At 58.6% G+C, this 23,262-nt stretch overlaps 1 long non-coding RNA gene across 1 annotated transcript in view; it reads right to left on the bottom strand.

The window, feature by feature from the left end:
* The window catches only part of LOC122913993, a 100,325-nt gene that overhangs the window by 6,000 nt on the left and 71,063 nt on the right, over nucleotides 1-23,262 (bottom strand). Inside the window, exon 2 of the long non-coding RNA XR_006385761.1 lies at nucleotides 3,586-3,641. This is a non-coding gene — a long non-coding RNA (uncharacterized LOC122913993). The remainder of the gene's footprint in view (nucleotides 1-3,585; nucleotides 3,642-23,262) is intronic.

Here is a 23,262-nt window from a genome sequence, read left to right as displayed (position 1 = left end):
TGTGAAAACCCACTGTCGGGCACTCCCAGGAGGGCTTAGCATCCGTCCAGCCATGCTCCTCAGACAAGTCCCTGTTCTGGAGGCCAAGGAGGCCCTGGGGAGGCAGGACGGGATGGGAAGAAGCCAGAGGAGGAGGGAGAACGGTGTGTGCTCGGAGGGGGGGGGAGTCCCGGAGTAGCAAGAAGGGCCAGCCATCAGGCGACTCCAATCCTGACGCAACACAGAGATGTCCTGTGTGGTACGATGAGGCATGGAGCACCCCAGGGGCTGCGCCGGGGGGAGGCTGGCCGGGAAACCGTCCCCCACGGCCCAGATTGAGTCTTCAGCAAGCAGGCTTCCCGCTGTTTCACAAGAAGGGCCTGTGAGCCACACCTTGATGCGGTTTCCGAGGACGACTGTAACGGGTGGAAAGGACAGGCTGGGAGGCAGAGCCGGGTGGCAGGCAGGAGGCAGGTAGGTGCTGGAAGCAGCCAGACCGGGAATCGGGCTCTATTTCCATCATGGCCACTTCTCAAGCAAGGCTCTTCACCTCTGAGTCCATGCCTATAGCACGCAGGACAAAGAGCCTGGAAGATAGGAGCTTGGCAGCCTGTCCTGGGGCAGCTTCCCGGATACCACATGGGGCTGCACTAGCAGGTGCCCTGGAGCTCCTCGGCAGCCCCTACGGCAATGGGTCACCATCTCACTTCTATCTACCGCCGTCGATCCTGAGAGCAGGTGTCCAGAGTGATAGCGGTCAAGGCCGCTTCCGGAGGAGTCTGGCTTGCTGTGTGGGAGGGCGGGTGGACACCTGTCGGGCCGTTCTCCCCACTGGGGAGAACCCCCACTCTGCGCTCCTCGACACAGGAGTGAAGGACCTGCCCGGCTAACAAAGACTCAAGCCCCTGCCCGAGCTGAGCAGAGAAAGGGGCCACACTGGGAGATCACAACAAGAATAGGTGAGAATGTCTTTTCTGACAGCCCACTTAGGGAGTCCCAGGGGGAGGGGAAGGCCAGCCCCCCAAGAAAGACTGTGGCTGCTATCTGTCTCCAGTATTTTCCTCCAGAGAAAGAAAAATTGGGGGTTTCAATCCATGAAATGTGTCAGTCCCTTACACACAGCTCTTTCAGGAGGCCTCCCAGCCCCTTTGGGAACTGGGGCTCCCCCAGCTGGGGGTACTGGCCTTCATACAGGCTCTGGATAGAGACGCACACAGAGCCGCCCCGGTTGGGAAGGCTCACCACCCAACATCTACCCCTCCTCTTGCACGGTTCCAGTCATCACCTTCCAGCAATTGGGTCCCCCTTCCCCAAGCCTGGGCCCCTGGGTGTCACCCCAAGCCCTACACATCTGGCCCTAAACCACCACACACTCAGGTCCCAAGCAAGACATTCACCGGCCTGTTTTAGAATTATAAATCATTAAAACCAGAGGACCCTCAAAGATCATGTGCCCCAACCCTCAAATGGGGAAACTGAGTCCCACAAGGCTAATAACAGTAAGAATTTCCTTACGTTTCTATAATGTTACAAAATGACCCAAGATCTTTTACTGGGAGCTAAGACTTAAAATACCACGAAGGGGCAGCATCTGATAATATTAAACCCTCACCCCAGTCTTGGGAGGGACGCAGTATTATGGTCATCTGCCCAAGACAGAGAAATGAAGAGATGAGGAGAGCTGCCCAAGTCACAGAGTTAGTGCATTGGGGTGGGAGGGGGTGTTCGGAAGCTGTGTCTCCAACCACTGTACCCCCTGCCCACTGTACCCCCTGCCCACTGCCTGCAACCATAGAGACTCTGAAAAGCGGAGCCGTGTCCTGACGGCAAGCCTGGAGGAGAGCCAGGAGAGGGGGCCCCACCAGCCTTGCTTGTTGGGCTGGGGGGGATCCTGGGCCTGAAACAAGTTTCAGTATGCCCACAAAGCAGCGAGAGCCCCAGGCGGTGCACAACGGAGCTTGTGGGAACCATGTTTGGTATCAGATGGAGTCATCCGAGACAGGCGGGGCTCACGTTGGGGAAAGGTTTCCTGGAAAAGATGGTATCGACGATGACTTGGTAAAACGGAAGTGATCTGGAAAGGCCTGTCGAACACCCAGCCCCGGGAGGACCTCCGTGTAACTGTTTGCAGCAGGAACCAACCAGACTAGGCCAGGCACCCTGGGCCTGCGGGAAGGGAAGCTCGGTGCCCCAGGATTCTCACGAGCAGCTGGGGAGGGAAGCTGGAGGTGAGTCTTTCTGGCCCCATTTAGCTGATGATTAACCAGAGGCTCAGGAAGTTAAATGTCTTGCCCAAAGTCACCCAGGTGGTGAGGAGGAGACTCATAACTTGGACCCAGGCCTTCTGACTTCAAGCCAAGTGCTCTTTGCAATGTACCAAACATCACATTTAAAAGAACCAAAATGCCACCGCGGCTCAGTTTCGCAATGCTTGTAACTTGCAAAACACACTGCACACACGCAGTCCCGTGTGAGGTCGTGCTCCGGGGTCTTGAAGCGGAGCCCAGACGCCAGCGAACACTGTGGGCTGGCCTGCTTTGGGAGCTCATGGGCCTGGGTGCAGCCTCCAAGTCTGTCTCTTGTTAGCTCCGTGATGTGGGGCGTGGAGGGTAATGCAGGCGATAACCCTCACTTCGAGAGCCGCAGAGAAGGTCAAGGAGGGCGCGATCAAGGAGCTTGTGCACAGGACCCTCCATCTCCACGCCCACCCACCCCACGTCCATCCAAATGCTCAGCCTCGGTGCACATCAGACCCTCTCCAGCACTTCTTCCACAGAGGACCTGGAGCCCAGGTGTCCCCATTTCTCTTCTTGAAATTGTTTTCCCCTGAGGGGAAAACAGATGAATCAAATCATCTCTCCCTGAGACGCCCCACAGTGCTGCTCATAGAACTTGCCAGAACTAAACTGCCCCACTCCCCACCTCCCCTAGATGTGTCCAGGTTTTGAAAGTCTTCCAGAATCCTTGAGTCTTCCGTACCCTCTCGGGTTTTGGAGCTCATTGCCAACCCGCCCCAACACACCCCATCTGAGAACCAGAGCCCCTCCCGAGTGGAAAAGATTTGCACCTGCCACCTTGGCAAGACCCAGAGAAGAGCCATTAGGTTTCATTACAGTTTAACATAAGCATTTTCATATCGAAATCCCTTCTCATTTCAATAACTCCAGACTGTGCTGGGATTACTCACAATATATATTTGATTTGGGAGACTTTCTACAAGGAGAAGCCACGATGTGGGGTCCTGGGATGAGAGAGGGCCCCTTGCCCAGAATGGACAGCTGGGCCATCAACGTGCACCACTCCCAGGGAGACAGGCAGCCCCTCAGCTTCTGGACCCCCAGTCTGTCATGCTAACGTGTCCTTGGGGGGAGAGTGACGCTTCCACGATCCCAGCTGAGGGCCCGTTAACTCCAGAATCGCCTCTGGCCACCTCCTAAGTCCTTGCAAATGTGACCCAAACTTACTTCCAGCTTGGTGGGGGACAGAACCACAGGTGCCCATAAGCTCTGCTCCCAGGGTCTCAGAAAGTGAATCCCAGCGAGAGCAGTCAGCACCTCAAGGAGCCCCGGGAAAAGGCACTTTGATTTTGTGCCTCAGTTTTCTTACCTGTAAAAAGGGCATCAATCCATATTCTGCCTGCTTCCTAGGATTATACCAAAGACCTGAGAAAACAAGTGAAAGCCCTTTGTAAACCCTGCCCCTCTGTGATTATAAAGAATCATCATTATGTGGTGACCTTTCAAAATCATCTCCCACCCAGGAGCCATCAAGGCCCTGCTAGCATACCTCCCATGACAGTCACCTCACTTCCTCGCAGGGAAGCCCAAGCTTTCTGCCAGCAGCGCTGACCTTCAGAGATTTCTAGTGAGTCTGTGACTGGATGACAAATTACATTAGGAGACGAAATAGGTTCTCCATGAACTCGGCCACTCCTGTGTTTTTATATTGCCTGTTCTTATTTTCTCAGTAACGTTCCTTTTGAAAAATGCTCAGCTTGCCCAGCGAAATAAAGTGCAAGAATGACTTGGCCCTATGGGGAGTGATTGATATGGGAAGCAGACCAGGCTGCCAGGGCCACATACCTTGGAAGGAGGGTGCTTTGAGGACCGCCCCCCAATCCTGCATGAGCCAGAGGGGCACCAGGAGGAGAAGGGCCTGGAAGAGCTGGAGATGTAGCCCCTTAGAGGACATCGTCAAACCAGGCAGGGGAAACCCTGGGCTTTGTGGGGTGAGTGAGGGTCTCCTTGGGCAGCACTAAGACAGAGAGGGAGTGATGGACCCCCCCTGAACAGGCAGTGGGGGGCTCAGGGGACAGGCTGTTCCTGAGACCTGGGGCAGTGTGAATGTTGGAGTGGGGGAGGGGCAGTTAGACCCCTTACGCCCCCACCACTTACACCCCAGACCATCCCTGCTGGGTGGGAAGCAGATAAATGGCTTCCCCATGCCCCCAGCCCTATCCCCCAGCTGGATGCTCATCCCGTCCCTCAGAGAGGACTGGGGGTCAGGTCCCTGCCTGGCAGGATCCCCATCAGAGAGATAGTCCCTCTCCCCCCAGGAATGTGCGTGAAATCCCAGTAACTCTCTCCAGCTGGACCTGACCTTGGAGAGGGCTCTGAGACAAACCCCGTGGCAGGGGTGAGCTTCTGGGAAAGTTAGTCTCTTTTGTGCGCCATCCTTTTTTCTCCTAACGACAACTCAAGGTGTGAAGAGCAGGTGGGAGGGGCTGGGAGGCCTGGTGACACTGGGGAGAGCATTCCAGATGACCAGAACACCTTGTGCAAAGTAGAGTGTCACAGCCTCTCACACTGTCCGCTTGTGTAAACACACACACACACACACACACACACACAGAGCGAGACCCTGACCCCTTGCTGCTCACGCAGGCCTAGACAAGTTGAGGTTTGTGGATCATGACCGGCAAGGGACAAGGGAAAGCTGAGGGCAAGGCTGAGAGGCCAACAGGTGGGATTAGAGAAGGGGCCCTAGCCCCAGCCACCTGGAGATGCCCAAGGAGCAGACATGTCCCTGCCCTACTAGAAACAACACTTACTTACTAAGCATTGACTAGTCACAGGTACTGTGCTAAAGGCCTGAACCTCATGTACACCTGTTGTTAGTCCCATTTTACAGACGAGGACACTGAGACTCAGACGGTTTGAGTGAGTTGCCCCAAGATTATACAGCTGAGTAAATGGCAAGCTCAAGACTCAAAACTGACCTGGCCTGTCTTCCTCCCTAATTGAACTTACAACCAGAGGCAGCAGGGGTCACGAACCACACCCTCCCTCCCCCGCCAAACAAGGTCCTCAAGGGGGCTGGTCAGAGCCCCTTACCGAAGATCAGATTGCCTGGTTTCCATCACCAGTGAGCTGTGTGACCCTGAGCATTTTACTGACCTTCTCTGAGCCTCCACTTACCCATCTGACAGCAGAGGCAAAGGGGTGGAAGCCTCAAATGAGACGATGTAGGAAAAAGTGCATGTACTATGTGAGTGACATCATGACAATGTGGCCCCAGGTATAGCTTAGAAGTCTTCAAACTTCCAGGGACCAACATCACCACCACCAATTTACACTGATTGACTAGTGATGACAGAAAGTGACCATTTCTTACACGTGCTCTGAGCCAGTCACCGTGCTAGGCCCCTTCCATAATCTCCATCTGCCCGAGACAAAAGATCACACACTCCCGGGACTCGGGAGGGAAGAGGGATGGTGCCCATCTGGAGCCCCCGGTCTCCATCCAGGAGGTCTGAATGAGGTGACCGCAAAGTGACCAGAGATCAGAACCTAAGCAAATTCTGTGGCCAAGAGTAAAGGGTATTTGCACTAACGCTGATGCCCCTGAGCAGACACAGGGCTGAAGCACAGCCCAGTCCCGCAGCTTCAGCCCCAGCGCTAGTCCAGGCCCACCTCTGGCCCTGGGCTAGCGTCAGGCCTCCTAGCTCTCTAGCCCAAGGGAAGGAGAAGACAGAGGCCTGGCTGAGTCCAAGCCACAATGGCCAGCCAGCCACGGACTGGCTGCATCCATTCAAGGCCTCTGGGTGGGTTCCCCCACCACCCAGGCTCAGGGAAGCTGAACTGGGGAAGAGAGCAAGCGTCCGCTCCTGGACAAAGGGAAGAGATTTCCACAACCTCCAATGTAAGAGCCAGGCAAGGAATTCATGCGGGGCCTCAGGGGGCCAGCTGGGAGGTTCATCTTGATGCGGAGGCCACAGGGCTCCAGGGCCAGAACTGCTGGTTCCCGAGTACGAGGGCTGAGCCTGAAACCCCGCTGTCCTGCACTGCCCTCAGCCCCAGCCTCAGTGGTGCTCTGGCCTGGGCCGTCAGAGGCTCCCTATATTGGGTGGATGGGGACCTGCATTCTCACAGTCGAGCGTCCCTATAACAACGAGATTAAAACAAGTCTCAGGAGCCTTGCCTCCGTCGGATACTCAGGGATGCTCGGGTCCCTGTGAAGCACTTGCTGGGCTGCCTTCAGACCTACCCAAGAGAGAATGATCCAGAGCATCCCCACTCAAGCCCTTGCCACCTGGGAAGGAGCCACTCCTGCACACCTGGGCTGGAGAGAGGGCTAGGTGGACTCTGACCCACTGGGTGGGCCCGAGGCAATGTAATCCCCTCCCCCACCCAGCCAGTCCTACCTCCCGGCATTGGGTGGGGCCACATCCGGACTCCCAGCCTGGCCCCCCAGAAACACCTGTTCTGCCTGCTTCACTAGATGCAAGCAAAAGGCGGACTACCCCGGGAGAGCTTTGTGAGCAGAACGGCCAAGAGCTGCCCCAAGGAGCTCAGGAAGAGGCGGCTATAGGGACGCTCTGGTCTGTGGAGCTCCGGAGAAAGCAGTGTCTCTGTCCCCAGGCAGGGGTAGCAGGACAGAGCGTGTCACGTTACCAATGGATAAAGCTAAGCCTCTGAGTGGGGTCTGGCTCCTCCCCTGCCCCAGATTCCTGCTCTGTCTCCCCTTGCCTCCCGTTTCCCAGCCACATCCCAAACTTGCAATATCTCTCACACAGTCTGCGCTTCCCATCGGGTCCTTGGTACACTCCTCACCTTGTCGACAATGTTCTCCTGGTAAACTCCTATGAGCCTTTCAAAACCGGGCTCAGAAGGCTCCTCCTGTGCGAAGCCACAAGCTCCGGGAGCCACCCGCTCTCTTCTCCATGCCTGTCCCGGGCCTGGGACAGACTTCCTTTGAGGAATCACAAAATAGGGTGCTTATTTGTGTACATTTCTGACTTCCCCATGAGCCAGAGGCAAGACTGCCATCACCCGTCCCGCTGCCCTGCACACAGAAGGTGCTGGGGATGTGTTTGCTGAGCTGTTTGCTCCGTCACACGTTTACTGAGGGGCGATGGGTAGAGCACGCGGGTGTGCTGTGACGCCACCGGGCACGGGCTGGGGTTCAGGAGCACTGATGACAAGTGCAGAGTCAGGGTGGAGGGAGAAGCAGACATGGGGTACTGAACGCAGGCTGGAATCCGAGCTCCTCACAGTGCGGAGGGCAGATCTGGCTTCTCTCCCTGGCCTGCAGCCCCCCCACCCCCAGACTGGACCCCAGTCTGTGTTTACCTCCTAACCGGGGAATCTCGCGTTCTCAGTCTAAGGGTAGGCAAACCGGGTGTGTTGTCAGCATGGGACAGGTGAGAACACTGAGACTTCCAGGTGTCACTGGCTCGGCCCCAGAAACCAGCAGGAGGCAGTTGGTGCCCGGGGCCTGAGCCAAGGCAGGTGCACGCTCTGCCTGGAGGGGGACTCCTGTGTCCCAGAGAGACCAGGCCGTGCCCACAGAAGGAAACGAGGGACTTCAGAAGTCGACCCTGTTAGATTTCAGCCGTGGCGTTCCTGGCAGTGGGGCTACGGACAACCCACACGACCCCTTTAAGCTTTCTCAGTCAACGCAACCAGCCCCAGCCGGGCATCCAGCCTGGCTCACGGGAGATGCTCTCTAGAGGCCTGACCCCCTGCTCACACACAGGTCCCCCGCTCTCCCAGGCCCCGGCCAGGCCCGGCTGTCTGCAGGTGACCAGTCCCGCCCCAAAGCCTGCGGCGCTGGGTGTGGGGGAGTGGATTCGTCCCGGTGTAACCAGAGAAGGCCTGAGGGCCCAGCGCCAGGGCTCCAGCGGGGGCCAGCACGGGGCCCCTGCCTCACAGCTGTCAAGGGGAGGCTCAGACACAAAACAACACAGGTCGAGGGGGTCGGTGGGGATGTGTCTGGTGAGGGGTGCGGGGGACGCAGCTTCTCACCACACGAGGGGCCGGACCAATAATACGACCCGCAGCCTCATCAGAGAAGGTCACCCAGACGCAGGCTCCCGTGCCTGCTCCGCCACCAACTAGCTGGGTGACCTCGGGCAAATTACTCAACCTCCCTGAGCCCCATTTTTCTCACTGGGAGTAACATTATCAAATTTCGCAGCCTCAACATGAGCCTCAGACAGACCCCACATCAGCACAGGTGCCTGGCACAGACTTCCAGCCAACTTCTCTTTCCCTTGTCGCCATGTCTCATTCCTTGTGTACATTCCCTCCGCCTGTCTTTCTTCCACCAGGGTGGGACCCTCCGGAGGGATCAAGCAGGGTCCCGGGGTTCTTGGGATCTGGCACTCCTATTTTGTGACGGTGGGATAGGCAGAGAGGGCAGTTGGGAGGGAACAAAACCCGAGTTATCCACTCTGGCTCTGGCCCTTTGTGGCCTTGCCCGCAGCATCCTGTCCACTTTGGCCCTTTGCCCTGATGCCCACACGGGCATATCCGCAGTGTCACTACCATATGTCGCTGTCTACACTGTAAGCATGTCTTTACAAGGACAGCTGCCTCCCTCTCCTGCTGAAGGGGCCCCAGAATCCCAGGGGGAGCTCACCTGGAAGCAGGGAGGCAAGGCTGGCGGGAACCGGTCTCTCCCTCCTGCCCAGATGCTCCATGGGGCCGCCCTCCAGCCCCCAGGGTTAGCTGGCTGGGGGAAGCAAGAAACCTGAACGCTGTGAGCCAGACAGGCTTGTGTTCCTCTGTTCGCTTTCCCGCTGCTGCTCTAGCCAGCTCTCTGAGAGGCCAGCCTGCCTCGGCTATGCAGAGAGACATGGGGATGTAGGTTTGCCTTGTGCCCCTAGAAACAGAATTCCAGGAGCCAGTGCCTTGTGGGGGGAGGGGCTGAGGCCTCTGCACCCACCGGCAGAAGGGGAGGGTCTCTTAGAAGATTTGCAGCTGAGATGCGGCCTGGAGAGGGGTGTGGAGGAGACCAGACTGGGGCAGGGAGGCCAGGAAGGCTGGTGGCATCAACCAGGGTTGGTGGCATCAGAGGCAGGGAGGAGCGGCTGTCCCGGAGAGCTGCTGGCCAGGAGGAAGGAATGGGATGAGGAATGGGAGGCAGCAGAGCTCAGAGGCAGGGCCCGGGCCTCCTGCCTCCCTGCTGCCCAGGGCCCAACACTGCCTGGGACACTGCAGAGGAGCAGGACAGGCCCACAGAACTGGAGCAGCAGCAGGGCTGGAAACCAGGGCAGAAGCAGGAAGGCTTGAGGACAAAGAGGAAAGGCCATGCTGAGATGCTACCGTTTGCAGGAAAGGGGGCAAGGTTCGTTTAAGTGACCTCAGTTATCCTGGCCCGGGGAGTCTGTGGCAGTTAGGAGACAGTGCTGGTGGAGAGCCAAGGGTCTAAGGAGAGGTCTCTGGAGTCCCCATCACATACACACACACAGACACCGCCCTCCCGAGGGGGCCGCAGCCCTCCAGCTGCAGATGGACAGATGCTAGGGACAGACAGGAGCCTGGCCAGGGAGACACTGCAGACTCGCTGGGAGCCACGGCTGGCGTGGAGGTCTCCCCCAGGCCCCGCCTCTGTCAGGGCCCGGGATGGCAGAGAGAGAGAGAGGCAGGTGCTTGTCAATCCCGCTTCGGGAAAATTGGCTCCATGATGTTTATTGCAAACTGCAATTTAGCGCCTCTATTCAGGTGCTCTTGTGTTTAATTATATATAATACGGTGTAGGGAGGAGAGAGGGAGGAAGTACATAGGATTTTCTCACCAGTCCCTTCCTCCCTGCACGTTGGAAGGGGCAGAGGTGAGAAACAAAGCCCAGCAGAGGGAGGGAAGGAAGAGGCCTGGCGCTGCCGGGGTCTCACAGGCCAACCTAGGGTATGAGGAGCCTGTGCTCCAACCCCCGTTCCCTGGTTTAGGCTCCTTTCCAGCAGCCTCGAGGTGTTCTTATCTTCAGGGACAGCCAGTGGCTCCAGCTCAGACTGAGAAATTGGTCAATGAACCTTCACAACCCCCCAGGACCCTTGCTTTGTGACGCCCGGAGAGACAGAGTGATTCGCCCCACCCATCACAGAGCGGGCTGAGAGGGGCTGCCTGTCCCCCAGCCCCACTTCCTACCCCTGGGGCTAATGCCCCGGGGCAACGGCCAGGTGCCCCCAGACAGAGGGTGGCCTTTCCAGACAGAGGGCTTCGACGGTGGCCCTCTGGGTTGTTCCGTTTTCACAGTGGACAGACTTGGTTTGCCACCCACCCAGGGTCCCCATGCAATCTCAGAGTTTCCATCTTCCGTCCCGTCCTCCCTCCCTCTCCAGAGTTACGAGGGCAAAGCACCAATTAGTTCATTTGCTTGTTTAATTGGGTAGGGAGGGGAAGAAAATTAAACTCCTCAACAGGAATCCTCCCTGCAGGGCCAGAGAGAGAATGTGGGGGTGGGGACCCCCATCTCTGAGCACCCCTCTGCCTGCCCTGGTTCCCCCCTTTCCCAACCCCACCTAGATGCCCCAGATCCCCAGATCTGAGCAGAGTCTGGGATTAGAGGGCCCTGGGGAGGCGGAGTAGGAGGTCTACCCACCCTAACTGGGGCAGCCCCTCCCAGAACTGGAGCATAGAGGGGGAGGGGGTGGGGGGAGCCACTGGGAAGGGGAGGGAGGTGAGGGCAGGGCACTACCTCAGGGTCTGATTCTTGTGCTTTGTGCCCCCTCTCATACTCTGAGAATCCTCTCTCTTCTTCTCTCTCTCTCAACTTCTCTTTCCCTTCATCTCCTGGCTTCAGAAAAGCCCCTCCCCCGGGGGGGCCCAGAACACGTGGCCAGGTTCCTAGGGGGCGCCGTGGCCGTGGTCCTCATCCTTGCTGTGGCTCTTGCTGTCTTCTTACTGCATCGCCAGCCGCAGAGGCACCAGCTGGAGACAGACAGCGGCGGGTGAGTGCGGCAAGCCCGCTCCCCTGCCCACCCAGATGCCCCCTCAACTGCTGGGGCTGCTCAGAGAAGCAGGTGTGTGACCGGAATCCGCGGCTTACAGACAAGGAGACCATAGGTTAAATACCTCCCACAAGTCTACCCTAGCCACGGACACAGGTGAGGGCAGAAGTCCATGAGGAACGAAATATCTGCGAGTTAATTAAAAACAGCGTCAGGGGGGTGCCTGGGTGGCTCAGTGGGTTAAAGCCTCTGCCTTCCGCTCAGGTCATTATCCCAGGCTGGGATTGAGCCCCCGCGGGCTCTCTGCTCAGCAGGGAGCCTGCTTCCCTTCCTCTCTCTCTCTGCCTGCCTCTCTGCCTACCTGTGATCTCTGTCAGATAAATAAATAAAATCTTTAAAAAAAAAAAAAACACCAAAAAACAGTGTCAAGAATAGGCCACACAAGCTATTCTGGAGCATGAGGCGAAGGAAAACTCAGTAACCCCAACCCTACCTTTTTTTCAACACATTGATATTTGGTTCGTGGATTTTTGCCTGAATTTGGTTTTTTTTTTTTTTTAAGATTGTATCTATTTATTTGACAGACAGATCACAAGTAGGCAGAGGGGCAGGCAGAGAGAGAGAGGGGAAAGCAGGCTCCCTGATGAGCAGACAGCCCAATGCGGGGCTCGATCCCAGGACCCTGAGATCGTGACCTGAGCCGAAGGCAGAGGCTTTAACCCACTGAGCCACCCAGGCGCCCTTAATATGGGTTTTAAATATATTATATTACAATAGTAATTATTGTGCCATCTGAGATTTCTGGTTCCCCCAGGCCACAATAGAGGCCTCCCTCCCTTCACTCTGGTCCTAGCCCAGGTGCAGCCTCTGGATTTCCCGCTGTCCTCCAAGCTAGGACCCCTGAGACTCACAGGGTTCCCGCGCCTAGGCTGGAGGGAGGGACAGGCTGGGCTGGGGCAGACATACCCAGGAGCCTCCACCCAGCAATGCTGGGCGACAGCACCCCAAGCTCTGACCTGCCTGGGGGCAGAGCCCCGGGGGCCACCCTGGGAGTGAGGCTCGGGGACCCCTAACTGGCAGATGGCCTGACAGGAACAGAAACCCCATGTGTGAGCCTCATTCTGTTCTCCCAGGACGGCCCTGCCCTCCTCTCAGAAGCTGGAGCCTTCTCCCGACAGGCATAGCCACAGTGCACCTGAGGACATCCAGGTGGGCCCGAGTCCCTGGAAGGAGGGGGTGGGGAGGAAAAATGGGAGATGGCCCCAGGGTGGGACCCAACCCAAAAGCAGAGCCCTCCCTCGTACACGGGTCCCTAAACGGACCCCAGCACACAGCTCGCAAAAGGCCAGGCCTAGGCGACAGGCCGCCGCCCGGACTTTCCCCCTCCCCCACTGCTGCAAAATGACACACTAGGACCGTCAGGCCCCAGCCAGGGCCCACAGCTCTTTCTCCATCTCTCAGCCTCCCGCTGCATTTGTTCATTAAAAGCAAATCCTCAGGCACCTAGCAGATGCCCGGCCCCGTGCTGGTCCCTTGTGCCTCCCACCTCCCAGACAGGCACCAGCCTGGTGAAGGCTGGGATGGGGGTGTGTGGGAACAAGCTGGGGGTGGGGGGGAGTAGTCCAGGAGGGCTGCCTGGAGCAGGACAGGGGGAACAGACTGTGTAACCGCTCGCCTCCTCTTTCAGATTCTCCACCTGGAGCCGGGGAAGCCCCCGCAGCCGCAGGAGCAGGAAGAGCTAGAGCAGCTGCCCCTTCAGACCCCCTACTATGATCTGAGCACCTCCCCCTCCTACCGCCCCTTGGTAAGGACCCCCAGCCTCCGGGAGAGTGCCGCCAACCCACTGCACCGAGCCAGGGCCCCATTGCCTGGAAGGAAAGTGGACACAGGAAGCCCGGGAGACAAGGCAGGGAGGGCGCTTATCGACCCGCCAGGGAGGGCAGGGGTGGCCCTTCGTGTTCGCACAGGGCAGGGGCCCTGGGCAGAGCGGGGCTTGGACAGACCAGGAGGGTATGGTTTCCCAACCTGAGGACCCGCTCTCCCCCGCACTCGCCCCAAGCCCTGCCTTTCAGCTCTGTGCCCTGCGCCCGGTCCCCAGTCCCCAGCCCTGCCGACTATCACCCAAAACCGGCAGCACCCCCTCTCCCTGGCCCCACTCCCAGCCCCTCAGAGGGCCAGTGTCCGCCTGAACGGCTGCTGCCTCTGCCCACAGCTTCTGCCTTTCAGCAGACGTGGGGCTGGGCGGCGCCCGTACGGTGCCAGCCCAGAGACCCAGGCCAGACCACCTGGGCCCAAAGATAACACATTCTCTCCTGGCACCCGTGGGAGAGCCAGGCCTTTGTCTTCATACAACACAACCATCCTCCCTCTCTGCTGGAAGTGCCAAAGTGAGTCCATCTTGAGAAGCCAAATCCTGCCCCCGGGGAGGGAGGGAGGGAACGAGCATTCCCAGGTGGCCTAGCCCAGAGGACCAACCTAGGCCCTACTCTGAGATTCTGTGCAGGGTAGGAGACCACCAGCCATTTACTGTTCCTCCCCCAACCTAGAGACATGAATGTGAGCTAGAACTCACTGTGGACACAGAGTCCACTCCCTAGACAGCCACTAGACTGCCCCTTCCCACGTGGGGATGCACACCGACCCCTGTGTCCCAGGATGCACTGCGCAGCCCTGCCCATTCCAGCAGAAGAGACCACAATGGCAGTGTGAGTATCTGCTGTGTGCCAGGCATTTCGTGGCGAGGTTTCAAACCCTCTTCTGTCCAACCCTCACACCAACCTATCTTGTGAGTCCTGATGTCGCCCCCATTTTCTAGAGGAGAAAACAGGGGCTCAGTGGAATTGAGGGTTGTCCAAGATCACCCAGTGAGCGCTGGGAAAAGTGCTATTCCAACCCCTGGTCCTCCGGCTCCCCAGTCCGGGCCCTAACCACACAGCAGCCACAAGGACGAGCATACCTGTGGGGTGTCTGCCTAAAGACAGAGGAGCCCCAGGAGGCTGGCAGAGCCATCTTGGGCCTCGGGTTTCCTGTCCACAGCAGAACGCCCAGCTCTGCCGCCTGGCTGTCCCTCAGCTCCGGGGGCCCAGAGAGCACACACAAGGCAGCCCCCAGAGCTTGGGTTTGGTGTCCTGAGTTGGGTATTGGCTGTCACTTTGGGCCACATAATAAGTACAGAGATTCAGCTCACCCACCCCTTCCTGAGGACGGTGAGAAAGAACCCCGTTCCCAGGCCTGAACGTGGTTGAGGTGGGAGGGAGTGCATAGACGCCGAGAGTTCCAGAAAAGAGAAAGCCATGCCCTGTTCAGGATTCTCCAAATCTGCCTCGTTCCTCACTCAGCCCCTAGTCTAGAGTGCATAAACTTGCCAGAGCCCTGAGAAGGGGGGGAGGGAGGGGAAGAAGCAGAAATGGCGGGGGGGGGGGGGGGGGGGGGGGGGGATTTGGGGAGGGAGGCGCTGAGGCACAGGGGGAGAGGTAAGTGATGGAAGTTACTGATTCAGAAAATCATGGAAGACTCCAGTGGGACCCTCTGAAGAGGGGGGCCAGGCTCGGCATAAAAATTGCTCTGATGTAAGGGGACAGCTGCAGCTGGCCCCAATCCCCACTAACGACTTCCCAGTCCTGCTCGCTGACTGCTGCCCTATCAGCCTGGCATGCACAGCCCTCCCTCGGGGCAGGGGAGGGGCCGGGCTCAGGGATAGTCCCACCGCCTCGGCCCCCTACAATGCACACTCGTCGTCCTCTCTCCTACAAGCCCCTGACCCCGGGACAGCCAACCTCGGCCCCACATTCCCAATACACACTCCCCTTGGCAACCTCCTCTGTCATACAAGCCCCCGACCTCAGCACGTGGCTCTGACCCCATCCGCTCCCTAACAACCCTCCCTCCCTGGCCTCCGCACATACTGGATTGAGGGAAACCCAGATGAAGCTTGTGCGTTTGAGCAACACAGTAAGACCGCTTGGGACAGAGAACACAGGGAGCCAGCTGCTACCCACCAGCCACGGGCAGGCGGGGCCAGGTGCCAGGGACGCCCTATGTCCTGAACAGAGGCCACGCGATTAGGGCACTGAGGCGGATGGGTGCGCATGAGCGTGGCCTGTAGGGTGGCCTAGGGAGATCAGCTCTGGCCTCCTGGGGAGACAGACACTGGTGTTCTCGCCAAAAGAAGTGTAATTCCTTTTGGCCCGCAGAGCAGTTGCTGGGCCAGGAGCGGATTTATCCCCAGCCCTTGGGGCTGTTGACACCGCAGCTTGTATACTACTCATGTTATTGATGTTGTCATCAATTCTCCTTCCCAACAAGTGGTGAGAGGGAGCCAGGCCGAGAGCGTGCACTGTTCACGGAGGCAGGGCTCTGGAGGGGCGGGGGAGGACTGCCAGAGGGCCAAGAACTAGAGCCTCACCCAAGCTCGGCGCACCCCCCCACCCTGGGCAGCCCCATCGCCATACTGCACACGTGCCCTAGGGCGCTGACCAAGTCTGCCGCGCAAACCTCAACCTCCATCAAGGTTTCTGGGCTAGGACACTGCTCAGGTGGCGGGTACCATTGGCAGAGCTTGGTGGCTCTAGGCTAGAACTCAGGAAGGACGTCCAGAGGCTCCAAAGCAAGAGATCTAGAAGAGCTGGGAGGAGGAGACACTGCGGGATATTTAAGGAGAGGGCCCTGCATCTCCTCCATCTTGGGAAGACCAAGCCCAGAGCAGGAGCAGAAGACGGCACCGAGGAGCCCTACGACCATTATGTTAGTTGGAGTCTCTCAAGACGGAGCCACCACGACGGGATGAGATGTGCAGAGCCGCAGTGGGGGCTGGCGGTGAGGGACCAGGAGGGAGCAGGCAGGGAGAGCCAGCATCCCCTGCTGCAGGTCTGACACCCAGGAAGGGAGAGAGGAGGGAAGGAGCGTTGGACGGGAATGTCTCGGGCTGCCGCGCGGTCTGCAAAAGCTTGGGGCAGGCCTCAGAGAGAGAGTCCTAGAGCCGCAGCTGGCCGCAGGAGGAGTCCTGCAGCCGCAGGAGGAGTCCTGCACCTGATCCCTGCCATGCTCCATCCTTGGTGGGGGCGGCCTGAGGACAGTGATGGGGACCGTGAGCTCAGCACACACGCAGTGGTGGATCAGCCCCCAGCGGACCCGAAATGCGCATGTCCGTGGATGGGAGGGTCCACCTTGGCACCTGAGTCCTGATGTCGGGGGTCTGCTCCCTGCTCCACAGGCTCCTCCATACCCCCAGTAGATCTCAGGGTCACTACTGGCACTCATCTCTCCTTTCCACACCCCCACTAGTGTCCCCTCGCTCAGCTACCACCTCGCTCGGCAGGTCTTGGCAGCTTGCCCAGAGCTACGACCCAAATCTTCATTCCTGAGGGGGTCTGAGCCCCAGACCCTCATGCCCTCCTCAGCCAGGCTGTGGCCTGTGCCCATTCACCATTAAAGGAGAAGAAGCCGCAGGAGTCACCTGTGCCCTACACACACCCCTTGCCCCCTCCCCACTATGTGACAGCAGCCCCCGCCAAGAGGGGCTCCTTCTGGATTGGCTGAACACGAGGAGCCCCCTGGGCCGGTAACAGCCTCAGCTGACAGTTCAGGGGGGCCCTCTGCCCTGTAGAGCCCACAGTTGTGAGGATGGGAAGTACAAATTCTCCCTGGGCCCCTGGGAATGATGGTCAGCCAGGGGGCAGGGGGGCACTCCTGTTTTCCCTTGGGTCCCTGGACCTATATATTCTCCTGCTGGGGGCCCAGCACTCCAGAGGGGCCCTTCCAAGTCTTGCACCCAACGAGACGTCTCCCGGCATTTAGATGGGCTGCCATTTGATTAAGCCTACAGCAGTCAGCATTCTCTGGGCTCCTTTCTGCAAGGCAGACTGAGGAGTTAAGACAGGGACTGTCCCTGCATCCTTCAGGGCTGTCATGATGGCATTAGTCTCTCCCCAGCCTCCATGACATCACTTTTGACCGGCTCTCTTTGGCTGGTGGGGGCAGTTCTAGAAGCTTCCACTTGGCTCTTGTCCCACAGACCAAGGGTCCAATGTGGTGTTAGCACCGCGACCCCAATTCTGCACTTGCAACGGGAAATGCCATGCCCCTTACCCACGATCTGGCCCATTCCCTGGGGTCCTTGCCAGAGTGTTGAACCCCATGTCCTGAGAAAGTACCACCAAGTGAATGCATTTTTGCTTATGCTGTCATTGTTCTGGCCCCTTTGGTCAAGAACACTCAAAACCTAGCTAGCTGGGCTTCTGCTGTGATGCACTATTGGGTGTGGTCTGTCCTCCTTCGTCAGGCTGCTGTCCCTGCCCTGGCTCCTGCTGGGCTTTATCTTCCCTCATCAGCCAGGCAGCCAGGACAGAGGTGGGGCAGCTCCTGGGGAATGTGCCTGGGGCCTCCTAGCGTCTCCCCATATGGAATGGTGTTCACTCTTCAACGGGGGACAGGCGGGCCACCTGTGTGCTCTGAGGGACACATCCATTTACCCTCACCTCAGCTGCAGAGTTCCAGATTTCCCCAGCCAGAGCCCTGACCTCAGCACAACAAAGCTGGCTCCGCTGGGCATCTCTGGAGCTCCGTGAGGCTTCTTCTCCAGTCCCGAATCTGTTCTTCCGCCAGGTCCACTCCACTGTGGGAGGAAGTAGGAGCTCTCCATAACCCCCCAAGATATTCCTTTGGCTCTCACACTGAGCCTCTAACTGTCGGGGGCCCATGGCTTCTCATCACCCCCCTACCAGGGCCCAGAGAAATAACCACCAGCCAACTCCATGGCTTCTCTGGCACCGTTTCCTGCGTATCTCAAAGGCCTGAACCACTGTAGCTGATCCCCTCTGCCAGGACGCCCTCCCAGGCCTCCACTGGGACTGTGTTACCACTGGGCTGCCTTCCCCTTGGAGTGGGTCCTAGCTGGCAGACCCAAATTCCTACTTCCTAAGACCGTTCCCAGCATCACTTGTGTTGGCTCAAGACTTCCCAGAAGAGACAACAAGACAAGATTTGATGTCCAAAAACTTCGCTGGGTGGGGAAGGCCTGTGAAGGATAACGGGCAGGGGACCGGAGAAGGCCGGGACAGGCATCAGACACAGTCAGGCCCCAAGAAAGGGGGCGGGGGGAGAAGGAGGAGCATGTGGGGAGAATCTCAAACCACAGCCCAGCTGTGAGAGCTTCAGCCAGGCCCGTGGGGTACCCTCCAGCCTGAGTCAGAGAGGTCCTGCCCCTGAGGAACGGGCCCACACCAGAGCCCTGCTGCGCTCCTCAGTGGCGAGAACAGCAGGGCAAGTATGGTCACGGCCATTGCCATGGTGGCTGCTGGGTTGTCCCCAGACAGTGCCCCCCACAGCAGAGCTGAGCAGTGGATTTCCATGGTCAGTACTGCTTCAGACAAAATGGAGTATGGGAACTCCTGGGCATCCATGAGCTCATGGTGGGGCCGGTAGTTGAGTTTCCCAGGGGCCATCTCAGGGCGCAACTGCTGCCCATTGCCCGAAATTGGGCTGGGAGATAGATGCCTTCTGGGATGGGAGGGGGACCAGAGGCAGAGCAAAGCCAGTGCCCAGGCCTGATCCTGGCCTGCAAGGCTCCTTGACCTGTCGCCAAGGCATCCCCCACCCCAAGCAGGGGTCAAGTCACTGCTCTACCTTTGAAAACAGTTCTATTAAGACCGAAGGCAAAGCACCCAGGGCACCCCTCCCTGCCGGAACCCAAGAATGAACTGGAGACCTCCCATCCACCCAGCTGGGTGAGACGGTCCCAAACCATCTTTTGCCGTCACCCCCGGTCTCTCTGGCCTCAGCGGGGGTCAGAGCCAAACCGCTCCGTACCGACAGCACTCAGTTGGGAAGGGCCCACATAGAGAAGTTTTCTGGACGCTGATGGCCTCTCAGCTGTAGCCTCAGTGCAAACATCCCCGGCCTCCCAGCCACTGGAAACACCATCCCAAGGCATCCACATGCAGGGTCCATTCATCCTGCTGCGCCACCAGACACAGTGGACATACGGACACGATAGTGTCTGCCTGCCACATAGACACGATTACTGTGTCTATCCCCCACCTCTGCAGGATGGTCTTCACGCCATCCCAGAGTGGCAGAGCCACCCCCCCATCTGTGTGAGGTTCCGCTTATCCAGACCAAGCTCCTCCTGCTTCAGGGACTCTCAGGGGTGAGGCAGGTCTGCGCTGCCTCCGGCAGCTTCTCCTCTCAGCAGCTGCTACTCACACACTGCCCGGCTTTCCTTGAGCCCACCGTCCCATCCCTCCACCACCCACCCTCCTAGGCGCTCCAAATCAGGGCTTGGGAGCCAGACCTCCTGTCTCTCCAGCCCCCTTTCCCTTCCTTTTGGCTCCAGTATCCTCTGCCCTCAACCTCCCCCCTCGCCTCCAGGCTGGCTCTGGAAGCACTGGGGGCTGCAGATGGAAAGGCGTTAGGGTGTGAGTTTCACTTCTGGGAAATCAGTGGCTAATTGCTCTAATCTTAGCCCTGCCATGTGTCCCTGACTGGTCACCAATGGGCACGAGATGGGCGTTGCTGAAAGGAACTAAAATCAGGACACTCAGCCTCCCTGCTATGCAGGGAGACCAGCCAAGGGGAAGTGGGCACCAGCCTAGGTCATAGGGGTCTGCCTCCCACGGTGCGGAGCCCTCCTCCTTGCCCCCAGGCCCCTGCCCTCCTGGCCAGGGAGAGCCTCCACCCCTGCTCTGTGGACAGGACCACCTGTCCGTCTGTTTGAACATTCATGGAGCTGAGAAGGAGGAGCTGGTAAGGAAGGCTCTACAGCTAAGAGCTGGCAGGGCCTTGGAGGTCATCAAGCTACCCTTCCGCCTCGCTAAGTGGGAAACTGAGGCCGGGTGAGGGAGAGAGGCTTGGCCCAGCCACAGCATGAGTCATCACTAGAGCAGCAGCCCCTGCCCTCAGATGACTCTTGTTCTGATAATTCCCAAATCCAGGTAAGAATCAGCAGTAATGCTGTGCCACTGAAGAGCTCGGGATAGAAGCTGGAGCCCTAGATTCCCATGATAGTGCAAATCCACGTACGTTTGCTCCCCCCCATTTTATAATTGAAAAGCTAGGCTCAGTTGGGTCAACGAATCTCACCAGCCACAGCAAGAAGCTCAGCTCAAGTTCAAAGCCAGGTCTTCTGACCCTAAGTTGCATTTTATGCCACCGCTGCTCTGCCAGCATCTTCCCTGGCACCCCGGGCACATCACCTCCCCTCTGCGGGCCTCAGTCTCTGCCCTCTGCAAAATGAGAATGTGGGCAGAAATAATCTCTTGGAGACAACCCACCCAACCACAGTGGGGCCAGGAGCAGGACCCACCCTGCCTCTCGGGGGGGCCCTCTCCAAAAGCCCCCCAGTGATCCATAGGGACACAGCTTAGCAGCGCATATAAATGCTTTGTGACCAATTTTGTTAACACCTTCACCAAAGCCCTGTGTTCTCTGTTGCCACTGACAGACTGCTTTTCTGCTTCTCGCTCTCCCTCCCTCCATACCTCATAATTCTCCATGGCTCCCTTTTCTCCCTCACTCCCACACCTCCCCATCTCATCCCAAGGCTTGGCTCTGAGGCGCTCTGTCCCTGTTTTACCCACCTTGCCCCCTTCTGCCACCTCTCTCTCTGCCTCATTTCTAGGGCTCTCACCTAAAGGACACAGACATCCACTATGCAGAGCTGGAGACCTCCGCCCTGGAGCTCGGGTCAGAGTCACGGACCACCGTGCTGGGGCCCAGAGAGCCTGTGGAATATGCCACCATCCAGCTGAGCCCACCCTAGCACAGGACCCCTAGCCACCCAGCCCCACCACCGGACTACAGGTACCTCTGCCCACCACCCTCCCGCCCTGTTGGCCTCTCCTCACCTCCCTGGCAGGACAAATGCATGGAGGGCTGGAGGGTGCAGGGGAGGTGGGTGAGGCATGTGGAGGAGAAGGTACCCACACCCAGCTGCCCCGGGGGGTGCTGGAACACAGTCTCACTTCCGCCACCAATTTACTGTTACCTCGAGCTTATCTTTTCCCCTCTGGGAGACTCAGTTTCCCCACCTGTGAAACAAGGAGGTTAGAACCAACCTTTAGGGCTCCTTCCTCCTCCAGTGGTCCCCATTTATCCTTCTGTGGCTCCCATGGGCACACACCTCTCCCGCAGCTGCCTCACTGCCAGCATCATGGTTGGCCTCTTAGCCTCACCAGGCATGTGGGTGCTCCACTTTATTTTCTGATCACGGGGCCTCATGGTCAAGGCTGCAAGCTCCCATCTCCTCTTGACCTCCCTTGGCTCAGTTGAGCAGCTTGGTTCAACCAACCTTGAGTGAGCAGCTGTTCTGTGCCAGGCACCATGCTAAGGGCTCCGGTTTCAGAGAGGGACAAGGCAAGTTCCTGCCCAGGGGCTCCCGGCAGGGTGGAGGGTCCCTGAGCCTCTGGGCAGGAAGGGGAACTACTAGGCTCTGCAGGGGTGGGTGAGCAGGGCTCTCTCTGCAGCCTGGGTCCTGGAGTGGCATGGAGGCCATGGAGCAGAGAATCAGGGACACAGTATGGTCATAGGGGATTTGGCAAACATATGAGCCTCCCTGAGGGGTTAAAGGAAGCTGAAGGCCCCTCAAACTAAGACACTAGAATCACAGGGCTGGAGACTCTAATCCGAGGGCGCACTGCTCCGGCGGTAGGTAAGCAAGCCTGAGCTCAAGGCCCTGTGCTTGAGCAGGATGGTGGAGGACAGAGAAAGGGACAGGATGGAGAAGGTTGGGACTGGCCAGGAGAAACACAGTGGTGCTGAGCATGAGAAAACTCCCAGGAGGCCGGTGAGGGCTGGCATTGCGGGGAGGACCCAGGAGGCACTCTCGGGTGACCCCTGTAGAACATTTCCTCTACTGGGTCCCGGGGCCCAGAGGGGCCAGGACTCTGCTCCCCAACCATCCCATGGGTGTTCTCCACCCTGCTGCCTCTCAGCAGCACCCCGTCTACCCCCAGCCACCCTTACAGCCAGAATTTCACCCAGCCCCACAGCCCACATCAGGTATGGAGGAGTGAAGGCCCAGAGGGATACAGGGTCCTCCCCGAGGCCCCTGTTCGGCTGTCCCTGGAAAACCTGGCATTGTTCCCCTCTCTGAGGACGGGCTGGACAGAAGAGCTACAGTGGAGCCTTCTTGGGAGGTCTGGGCCCCAGGGAGGTACAGCGGGAGGAGGGTGTGACGCGTACAGTGAGACGGCTTGGGTGGGGAGGGGACAGGAAAAAAGGGCATTAATCCCATAAATCCTAATTTGGAAGCCCTCCCAGCCTCTCTGAAGTACAGGGAATTGGGGCGGGTATAATCCTGGGCGCTCCTAGCAGGAACCCAGGCCAGGGAAGGGTTCTGCTGCTGCCGCCCTTATCAGCTTTCATTTGGCAACCCCCCCCCCCCCGCCAAACATTCCCACTGCCAGCAGAGCTAAGGGGTGCCGTCAGATCCCAGGGAGGCCCTGTGTTTGGGTCTGAAAGGCACTGGGCTGGGTTCCGGTACCTAGGCAGTGTGGGTGGGAGTGCGGAGCAAAAGCACAGGGCAGGGCGGGGCCTTGAGCTGCTGGATTAGGAGGAGAAGGAGGCTGCTGGGCAGGAGGGGGTGGATTGGCCTCTCCCAGCTCCCAGCCCCTGGCCCCTTCCCACCATGTGTTCTCACTTCCCTGCTTACGGCAGCCCTGAAGGAGTAACTGCGATGTCAGACAGGAACAGGTGCACAGCCACAAGGGCAGACCCTCCCCGTCATGGCAAACCTGGGCCATGAACCCCAGAAGTCCAGGGGTGAGCACCTCACCTCCCTCTCACCCCATCCCTAGGGCCATTTGATGCCTTCAATGAGACCTTGGCCAGAAACATGTTGGAGCCCCTGGATCACTTGACCAATGATCAGCCAGCGGCCCAACTAGCTAGACAGAGGTGCCTCTGCTGGGAGAGGGGATGGGAGGTGAGGGACCGGAGGGCTTCACTGTGTAGGCTCACCCCAGAGCCCACATTCCAGGGCAGAACTGCCCACGCCCCGCTCCCAGGCTACTCTCTCCCATGCCTCCCCCTACCCCGTGCCCCGAGACCAAACTCAGCCTTTTTCATTTCCCTGCCCCTGGCCTGGCCAGTTCCTGTCTGCCCACAGCATTTCT

The sequence above is a fragment of the Neovison vison genome, chromosome 7 (genome assembly GCF_020171115.1).
Source record: "Neovison vison isolate M4711 chromosome 7, ASM_NN_V1, whole genome shotgun sequence".
Classification (NCBI taxonomy): Eukaryota; Metazoa; Chordata; class Mammalia; order Carnivora; family Mustelidae; genus Neogale; species Neogale vison.
Note: the sequence above shows the minus strand (reverse complement) of the source record. Positions and strands in the feature narration are given on the sequence as shown.